This window comes from Hibiscus syriacus, unplaced genomic scaffold, assembly GCF_006381635.1.
Source record: "Hibiscus syriacus cultivar Baekdansim isolate YM2019G1 unplaced genomic scaffold, ASM638163v2 tig00116971_pilon, whole genome shotgun sequence".
Classification (NCBI taxonomy): domain Eukaryota; kingdom Viridiplantae; phylum Streptophyta; class Magnoliopsida; order Malvales; family Malvaceae; genus Hibiscus; species Hibiscus syriacus.
This window is the reverse complement of record NW_024063495.1, coordinates 7,092,991-7,103,468: the sequence shown is the minus strand read 5'-3', so window position 1 is coordinate 7,103,468 and position 10,478 is coordinate 7,092,991. Positions and strand designations below refer to the sequence as shown.

Here is a 10,478-nt window from a genome sequence, read left to right as displayed (position 1 = left end):
GCAGTGATTGGGAGTTTAGACTTCATGAGTAATAGTATTGCTATCAATTGAAGTTTCTTAATTAAAGATTCTGCAATACCATTATGGGTATGAACATGAGCTACATGATGTTCAACACTTATTCAAATGGACATGCAATAGTCATTAAAAGACTGAGAAGTAAATTCTGTAACATTACCAAAGTGAATTGTCTTAATAGAAAAATCTAGAAAATGTGCTCGCAATCAAATCAAATGAGCAAATAACCTTGCAAATGTCAGATTGTGAGTTGATAACAAAGATATATGGGACCATCTAGTTGATGCATCGATTAAAACCATAAAGTATCTAAATGATCTGTAAGAGGGATGTATAGGTCCACATATATCCCCTTGAATTCGTTCCAGAAAATTAATTGATCCATAATTTATCTTTGCAGGTGATGGCCTAATTACCAACTTGTCTAGTGAACATTCAACACATGAAAAAATATTTTGAAGAATATGTTGGCTCTTCAATGAATGTCCACGTGAACTTTTGATTATTTTTCGCATCATAATTGAAGCGTGATGACCTAACCAGTCATGCCAAACAATAAAGTTATCAGTAAGCTTCTGTTTTACTATAGCATGTGTTTCTATTGAATTGATTTTTGTGTAGTAAAACCAATAGAGAATGTAGGCAACTTCTCAAGAAATATTTTCCTTGATTCTCGTATTTGAAAAATTCTTAATTTACTTCGCTTATAGTCTCAATATAATATTCATTTTGACGAATATCTTTAAAACTCAATAAATTTCTTTGAGACTTAGGGGAATATAACACATCAATGATTTCAAACTTTGTTACCTTTGACAATATTATATTTGCTCTTCCGGAACCTTCTACAATGTTTGTACTACCAGATATAGTGTTCACACTTCCTTCTTTTATTATTAAGTGAGAAAATATCTCTTATCTTGAGTATGGTGTGAGTAGTTGTACAGTCTGCTAGGTATAAATCTTCATCATTCAATGATAATTGCCTTTGACATGTTTTCATAATTTTCTTCAAAGAAGAAAAAAAGTCTCAAAAAAATTATAATGTCCAAAACATATATCCAAATCCAAACAGTTAAAATATCCGATGATAAAATGTCTCATAAAAGTAATAGTAAATTGTCCCTCAAAACATAAAACATAGCAATAAAATCCATAAATTAGAACCTAAATAATTAAAAATAAACATAAGTTGATAGAGTTTAGTACGATCAATGAAAATTTGTGGACTTAATTATTTCTTTCAAGAGTAAAATAAAATTCAGCAGTTTCCAAGTGAATTGTATTGCTAGCATTAAAATCACATCAATAGATTCATGTACGCTTTCATCAATATATTATATTTATTCTTGATATTTTTAAATTTTAAATTTTGATTTCATATTTATTATAATTTGGTTCTAACAAAAATAAAAAGAAGCATGATTTGAGACCAACCGCAAAATGATAATGAATGTATGGAATTTGTATTTATAGAAATGATATACGTAATTCTTCATTCATTATATATAAATATGATTCAGTATATGCAAAATCCTTTGATCATTATCATTCCACTTACACTATATTTTACCATATTTCAGTTCCTAAATATAAAATATTAATCTCGAACCTATTAAATAATTTCAATAATTAAAAAAGTTTTTTTTAGATATTGAGTTTAAATAATTATGTTTTTAGAATATATGTGTTATTCATTTTCACATAATTTTATTTTAATTTTAAATCCTAAAATCTAAAACTTTAACATTATGTACGACTTTAATTCCTAAATTTTAAACATAAATTCTTATTCTAAATCCTTAGATTTATTTTCTTAAATCTTAAATCCTAAATAGAACATATATCATTAGAATAAATGAACTAGTGTAAATTAAAGTTTATATAATTTATATATTAGATAATTTTTCATTATAAATATTTATATTCAAACTAGCTAGTTGACTGATAAAAAGGTATCAATAAGTTGCTTCAAAAAACTCAAAGCTGATGATTAATTCTTGCAATAGATGCTCTCCATTTTATAAAAGGCAATTTAAAGAGATTATATAGCAAATGCACTTTATTGTTTCAGAATCTACACTTTATTGCAATAGATAAAATCTAATCATGGTGGTCGATGGTAAGAAAATCAAACAACAAAACATGTTTTATAAATTAAGCTAATATATACGAGATATCTAGATTAAATCACTATTACAAACAAGAGACTTGTATATTATAAAAAAAAACTTGTATATATATATAAAGTAATAGACAAGACTTAAATAATATACAATAAAGGAAAACGTAAAATAAACCTATTCACACGTGTCAAAACTATAAAAAAAAAATATGCAAAATCATACATCTCTTTATAAAATGTCACTTAAATATTAAATCTCAATGAAAGAAATCATGTCACGTATTCTTTTAACAATAATAATAGATTATAACTTAATAGATGACAGATAACATCTTTTAAAATAAATGAGATATATGAGAAAGAAAATAAAGATGATATATTTATATTTTTATATTTTGATGAGTACATAAACCCCATACATATAGGGGCAAAAAATACTCTATTAAATATAATACATATAAATAAAGAGTCGAATCCTCCAACATTTCATATTCTCAATTCATTGAAGAATACTAAAAACCAAATTAACTAATAGGACAGTAATGACATTCACACAATATATTCATAACAATGATCAACTTATTTATTTAATTTGTATTTATTTATTGATACTAAATCAATCGGTTGCATTTAACGAATCCCGCAATATGGACTCAAACATGTAATACAAATAAGATACAATGCAAACACGAACATATTAATCTGTATACGATACAATACGAACACAGACTACCACCAAGTAATCATCAAAGAAAATGAAGATAGAAAAAAACCTTAAATCTTTATTTGCCAATTCAATTCGCTTATGTTTTACTTGCCTTGAAGCAATCTCTTGAATTGCTCTCTGCAATAAGACTTCCTATTTCTACTTTGTCCATCTATGGTAGTAGAAGAGTTTATCGGTTTTCTCTCTTTCGACACTCTCTCTTTACACTCTACAATTCAACCACTGGATTATGTCATCCATTATGGTTTCTCGTTCCGGTTCGAATAGGAGATCATGTAACAGACCTTCAAACAATTTGATCGTTTTGTCGGTTGAGGCAGCCTCTTCATACAGTTTCTGGGAAGCTCGAGGATCGGTTACCGTATCATTCATGCCGTGGAGAACAAATAAAGGAACACTCAATCTGTTCATACTCTGCTGCAAGTAGGATGTGATTCTAAGAATTTCATAACCAGTTCTCACCCGGAGGGGTCCCGTGTACACCAGTGGATCTGAATACTTGGCCACCAGCGCCTCCGGGTCCCTAGAAACTGGCAAGCCCTTCTTATTCGTGACACTGACCTGGTACCTTGGCAATAGGAATGATACAACTGGGGCAAGCACCTGTCATAGGTAGAAGACACAATGAAATTACTCATCATTTTCGTCATCGTTTTAAACTAATGCCTCTGTCGAACTGTTTCACAGCTTTACATCATGTTCTTCCGAACTTAACAAAAGGATGGTAAACCAGTTGGAAAGAAGATATAACTAACGGAAATGCTTACCACAAAAACAGGATTAGATGGCTGTACACCAACAGCTGGGGAAGTTGTTATAATGCCTGATACCTTGGCTTCGACCTTCGAATCAAGTACAGCCTAAAACGGAAATAGTCATAAGTTAAGTGGTACAAAATCAAGACTGAACGGTTTTGCTTTTCCAGTTTCGGTAAACAGACATGAATAATGAACACAGATTAAAGAAAAGCAACAAACGGTAGTAATATTTGATTCAAAAACTACAGGGGCATTGTTGTTCTTTATGAAACCTTACCTTAAGGACAATCGCACCACCCGTTGAATGACCGAAGCAAAAGCATGGAAGCCCAGGATTTTCAGCTAAAACCTTTTCAAGGAACATTTTCTGTAGCAAGGTGGAAGACGAACAAACATGATTTAATTCGATCCAATACTCGATTCAAATATTATACTTTCGTCGCTGGATGTTAAAACATACCACATACCATATCAGTGACAGCATAATCAAGACAATGAACATATCCATGTAGCCCATCACTTCCACCATGTCCTACAGGATATGAAGAGCAAATAAATTTGAGAATGAAAACAAAAGCAAAATGAAGTGACCACCAAAGATAAAAGCTTACAACAAACAACTTCCATGTAAAAGAAGAAAGTTGCAAGCCATAACCCGGGGGATGGTAGATGAAGTTGGAAACCATATTTTCAACTAGTCTTGGTTGATTTTATCATAGAGGTTTCAGTTATCTATTGTTTTAGGCATAAGCTAGCACGCTGCAAGATGCAACATTAGTCGAAGAATGTTTTCTCCTTTTCGACATTTTTTTACCAGGGAAACTTTCTAGTACTGTGGAAAATTCATCTGAACTGAAATCTAACTAGCCAATGACGAGGAGAATATCGGCAAAAACAATACTTCTTGTTTCTACAGGTCATCTAAAAAGGAAGTTTTTTTTTCTTCCAGATCCTCCTTACTATAACACTTAAAAGTAAGCTTACTTATTATGACGAGCTTCAAATGTTACTTTTTTGGCACCAATGGGCTTCCCCCAATGGAAATACTCAAGCCCCTGCAACATCCAAATATAGATGCATTGTTGAAGAATATGTGTCTCTAGACTATGAACAACATTAAATAGAAGATGACCTGTGAAGGATTAAGGAATGGAATTTTAAAAATGATTTTACACAAGAATCGAAAACTAAAGGTATATTCAACTAACATAAGCAGCTAAAATGCCCTTTGAAGACAAAGCATTCTTTTATGTTGAGGCTGAAAACACATTTCTCCACAAATCATATAAGTAGGCAGCTGTATATTAGCAATTCAAAAACTTTACAAAAAATAGTTGAAAAGTGTCCTTGATGTTCGACAAACCGGTAGAAGTCACCTTCGTTTTTAAGTTCACTTTTCCAATTCTAGTTTCTAATTCCTTTTTAAACATGATCTCTTCCCTTAATGCTAAATAATATTTAACAGTTATCTTGAAAGGATACACTGACTTGATTAGTGTCGAAAAAGTACTAGGAAAGGAAGCATCGGAATCTTAGTTGCAGTAATCAGGATACAAATCCCGACAACATGAATATATATATATATAAGGACACAAATTTCTAAGCACGTAACAGGAGCAGTATATCCCTTTATCCCAATATTTCCTTTCTACTGGGAGGCCAGCATCATATTATCACTTGCCATTACGACCAAAAGAAATCACCATAAAAATTCATATACATGTAAGAGGGGGGCCTTGAGGACTCTAACAAGAGATGTACAATGGAAGGCATTCTTTATGGTAAGAATTATTGAAAATAAAATGTAGGAACAGCTACTGGTTTACCAGAAATGGGTCAAGTCAACCATACAATATGATCTCTGATTTTCATGCTACTCATTTATGTCAAAAATAAATGGCACGCAACAGAATTTGGGGCCAAGCATAATGTGATTTTGCATGGAACTAGAACTTACCAATCCAGTCCATTCCATAGACCTTGAATCCATGAGCATTTAGAAGCTTCGCAAAATCACTGTACCTCCCGCTGTTGTAAATATTGAAAAATTGTAAGAGAAAGAAACAAAAAGCTACAGAATCAATTGAACAGGGCCTCTACAATGGCATCGGATTGAAATAAAAAATCTGTGTTCATTCAGGCCATGCAAAAGAATAACTACTCCCCTGAAAAAAGACATTCAAATAACATCACCATCAAAGTGAATAATAAAGCAACCAGTAAACAAAAACAGGGTGACACAAATTGTAGAAGACTATAACATGAAGCCAATTAAAGAAAAATAGTTTATTTAATTGTTAAACTTTCAGATTGTAAATATGAAAAGGAAAAACTTATTGCAGAGAAATTAATACAAGCAAATCCTTACCCCATTAAGCTTCACTGTGACAAATATGCCCATATGATTAAAGTTGTCTGGTATATCATATGTATTCGCAGTTCATTCAAGGAGGATAGGTTAATAGTCAAATGTCAACAAAATCTAAGGGTTCCACCTATCAAAACCTAACGACTGAGCTCAGGTTAGTTAGGCAACAGACCATTTCGCAGCAATCAAGATTAGTCGGTGTACCATTTAAATTCTAAACTTTGAAGAAAACAAATATATCAAACAAGCATGCAAAATATAAAGAAATCAAATAAGAAATGCACTTAATTAGTTTGCTAGTTCAAATGCATACAAGTAATCACATAGACATGAATTATGTAGATCATTTATCAACGAAAATGCCCACACATTAGTCTATGTGAAGTACACTTCAATTAGTTGCTTAGTTGTCAAAGGATAAGCTAGAAACTAACAATTCTAATTTCATATTTAATCAGTTTCTCAAATTCTTATCATCCCATGGAGCATATTGAAAACATGGCCTAAAGCATAAATTCTTATCAAGTCGGCCGACAAAGACTCTTAACACCAAAGCATAAATGTATTTGCCTCCCAGCCATGTAAACATCTAAATTATCCATACAGTCGAATTCACTTCAAGCAAAGATAGAACTGAAACTTCTTCATACAGGGATATTCTTATTTCAGGCAGTTAAAGTTCGATTTTGTTTCTTGCTTTTACATTTTTAGTAAAAGTTCTTTCAACATTTCCATTTGCTCATTTTAATTTATTACATTGTCTCCAGCACACTTCAAAAAGTTATGGCTTGATATTAACTAATTCTCAAGAATTTAACAAGAATATCAGTTCCTATTGGCTCATTAGTATAAGCAAAATAAATTTTACACACGGAACAGTTGGTGATGATTGACGAAAGCATTTTGTTTTATCAGCTTTTCCTTTTGAAAAAGTCCAATTCAATAGGAAAATGTGACAAATGATGACTCCCTTGGAAGATGATAAGGAACTTGCAGAACATTCCACAAATATGTGACAAACTATGGCAGACAGTATTGGAAATATTATCTCCTTACCAACTGCCAAAATATTCTACCAATATGCAGGCAAAAGAAGGCAGGGGACTATAACCAGAAGTCATGGGTGTGCTTGGTAGAGCAGAAAAGTTAAAGGATGGAAAGAGGTGAGTTGAAAAAACAGAAACAAAATAAATTTTGAGTGTACTAGGTAGAATGGAAGAGGCCATCCTTCTATGGCTACTCTACCAAGCAATTAAGGGAAAGAAAACAGCTTTTTAATTTTTATTTTCCAGGCAAGAATAATCTTTTAAGTGGCATCAATGATAAAAAGGAATGTTATTCTCCAGGATTTAGGTTTGAGCAACAACGCTTACGGGATGTGGGCGTTGACAGTGACTAAGAAAGATTAAAATAGATACTACCTTGCTATCCCCACATATTATTCAAAAAGATAGAAAAGTAAGAGCAATCTTTGGGGCACCCTCGTGCTGCAGGGATTATAAGGGCAGAAATAGAAACAAGACATTGTTTCTATTTATGCATAGTTTTAACCACTGGTGTCATTGGAAACTCGGCCATTTCTGCAGGCTTCTGTCAACATCCCAAAGCGAGGAAATTTCACCACAGTTTTCAGATATGTCTCTCTTCAATTAATTGTTGCATTTTAAGATTTTTCAGATTCAAAGATGCAGAAGCAGCAGCAAATTCAAATTAGCATATTTTAATCATTTTTCCTATATTAAATAAAATAAAAAATCTCAAACTCAATCTCAAAAACCACATTTCCAGAGCTATTTTCTAAGTAGTTAAATTAAATTGAGAAGAAACCATTAGCATCAGCTTGAACAAAAGTGAGCAATTGGTGTTTTTAATTGATCAAAGAACTGACCTGACTATGACTGAAGCTGGAGTCCAAGACTGAGTGAATAACGTGTCACCTCTTGCACTAGTGAACAGAGAAAACTCCCTCACCGTCGTGATCATCATCTTGAACCACCCTCTGAATCGCCAGCGACCGCCTCGCGACAGCCTCCTGGTCCACAACCACCGCCTCGCTCCTACGTGGCAACATCGCCACCGAAACCCTCACCACAGCCGAAGAAGACGAAGAACCTTTCCTCCGACTCTCCTGTTTCTCTTCCTTCCCCACTGTCTCCCCGGAACCGATCGCGGAGGCGCGTACCGTTCCCCGGAACGGCAAAAGCAACATCAAAACGAAAGCATTTAACAGCAACAAGAAACTCCTCAAAGCACGCAAAGAGAACAGCGCGTTTATACGACCACTCGCACCAGAGGTTAAAGGCTCCACCGCCATTCTTTTAAAAGCGGACGAGATTAAGCGATTGAAATCCTTGGATACAAACTTGGGTTTCAAATGTTGAACGTTCGTTTTCACATGCAAATGAGAATGTTTGTAAATTTTAGGATACTGAAACTTAGTTACTCCGGGTATTACAACCGTTCTAGTTGATGAACAGATCATGAACAGAAAAAATGTAAAATACCCAGAGTTTTGTTTCTCCCCTACACTATAGTTCTGGAAAAACGAAATCAATCTAAAACACAATTACCCAGAAAAACAAATATAAAGGCAAGGTGGATGGTGATGGAAAAAACTGATATTTTTAAATTGGAAGCTTATCTACAAGAATTTATGGTGGAGAGATGAAGAAACAGAATCAAAATTGGTTTTGGTTTTGTCTTCAAGTTTACTACACTACAAATGTTGACGGAACGAAAAATGTGTGTTCAACATAGGGTAAGTCGTCGGGAGACGAATCAAAATCTTTGAAAAACGTTATAAAGAGTTTGTGTAAATTGATGGTTCTGGAAATTACATGTGGTGGGGGCTGAATGGAATAAGAAAAACAATAAAGAAATACGTTAAGATTGATGGGACACGTGTCGGAAGGCTAAGGCGAAACACATGACGGTTTACGGGGCGGAGAACCAACAGGTAAAAGCTCCACCAAGCAATGTCAGGATAGGGACAGGTAGTGGAGGCCGGTGGATGATGTGTTTATAATTTTACAAAAATATTTAAATTTGTTTAATTTATTTCAAATTTTTATTACTCACTTAAATATAAACATATAACGGGTAATTTTTTATTTATATTTTTAAAAATAAATAAATAAAATTTACATAAACTCTAACGTACTAAGATTAAAATTATTCTTTATTAATCTTATAAAATGTCTGGCCATATTAATTGGTTCAACAACATAACCCACACCCATCCATACATTTTTTTTTTTGGAAATTCTTATCCACCCAATGCTTACGTTTTTTTCTCCTCTTATTATTAAAAAATAATAAAATTGTTGTTGTTATGTTTTTTAAATTTTTTTAATAATAATGTGATATTATTTTATGATGACAGATCAATATTATTTTAATTTTTTAATAGTATGTAATAAAAATAAAATAAAAATATAATATTAAATATGATTATAAAATAAAAAAGATAATTAAACAAGCAAATGAAATAAAAATAATAATTGAGATAGTAAATATGTAGTTTACCCTAAAGTATCTAAGTGGCAGTAGAAGTAGCCAGTGGTAACTGTAGTCTTTAAAATTTAATTTTTTTTATATTAGTAATTTATTCTATTGACGCTGCTCATATTAAAATTTTATTTATATTTATCATATATAAAAAAATATTATTAATATATATATTTATTTATTTTAAAAATATATTTTTAAATCCGTCATCGAAAATAATCATTAGTATTTGCGAGTGAAATTTCTAATTCTGCACAATCAAGTAGTGGTCCATTATCTTTCACGGGCCACTACTACAATGATCATTAGCATTCCCGAATATCATTGCATAAAAGTTATTCCAAATCAATACAATCAAAATCTCCCTTTATTCTTAGTAGATAAAAATATAATTTAAAAAACATTTAGTTCACGAGGTGTATTATTATTTATAAAAATAACATTATTAAATTATAAAATTTTGTATTATTAGTTAATATGATTAGTTTAATTATTTTTATATAACTATCGATATCTGATCTATTGATTAATTAATTTAGATCGAATACTACAAAGACGAGAGCAACCCTTCTAACCTTGCATTTGTGAACCTCTGATCTTGCTTAAGAGATTTAGTGTCTCAACTCTCATCTCACTAAACCAACTTATTGTTGGCTAATTTAACTTTTATTTTAAGATTTAAAATTTATTATAATTTTTATTTATTAAATAAAATTAATTATTTTTTATTAATAAAACACAAAGGTAACGAAAGAAAAAGGCTAAAAGACAACGAGCTTATGAGAGCTTAGACGAGGGTTAGACAGCGGACACTAGCAAAAGACAATAAAACAATATGATTAACTACTAATTATTATCTTCAACTAAACTCGAATTATAAAATCTAAAGATAAAATATATTAAAAAAGAAAAATATAAATAAATTTTAAATCTAATCATAATCCTAACTAGAGGAAAGTGAAAGAGGAAGGGAGA

At 31.7% G+C, this 10,478-nt stretch overlaps 1 pseudogene; it reads right to left on the bottom strand.

Moving 5' to 3' along the window:
- Nucleotides 1-2,899: 2,899 nt before the first annotated feature.
- Nucleotides 2,900-8,588, bottom strand: LOC120192013 (annotated as a pseudogene).
- Between the last annotated feature and the right edge of the window lie 1,890 nt (nucleotides 8,589-10,478).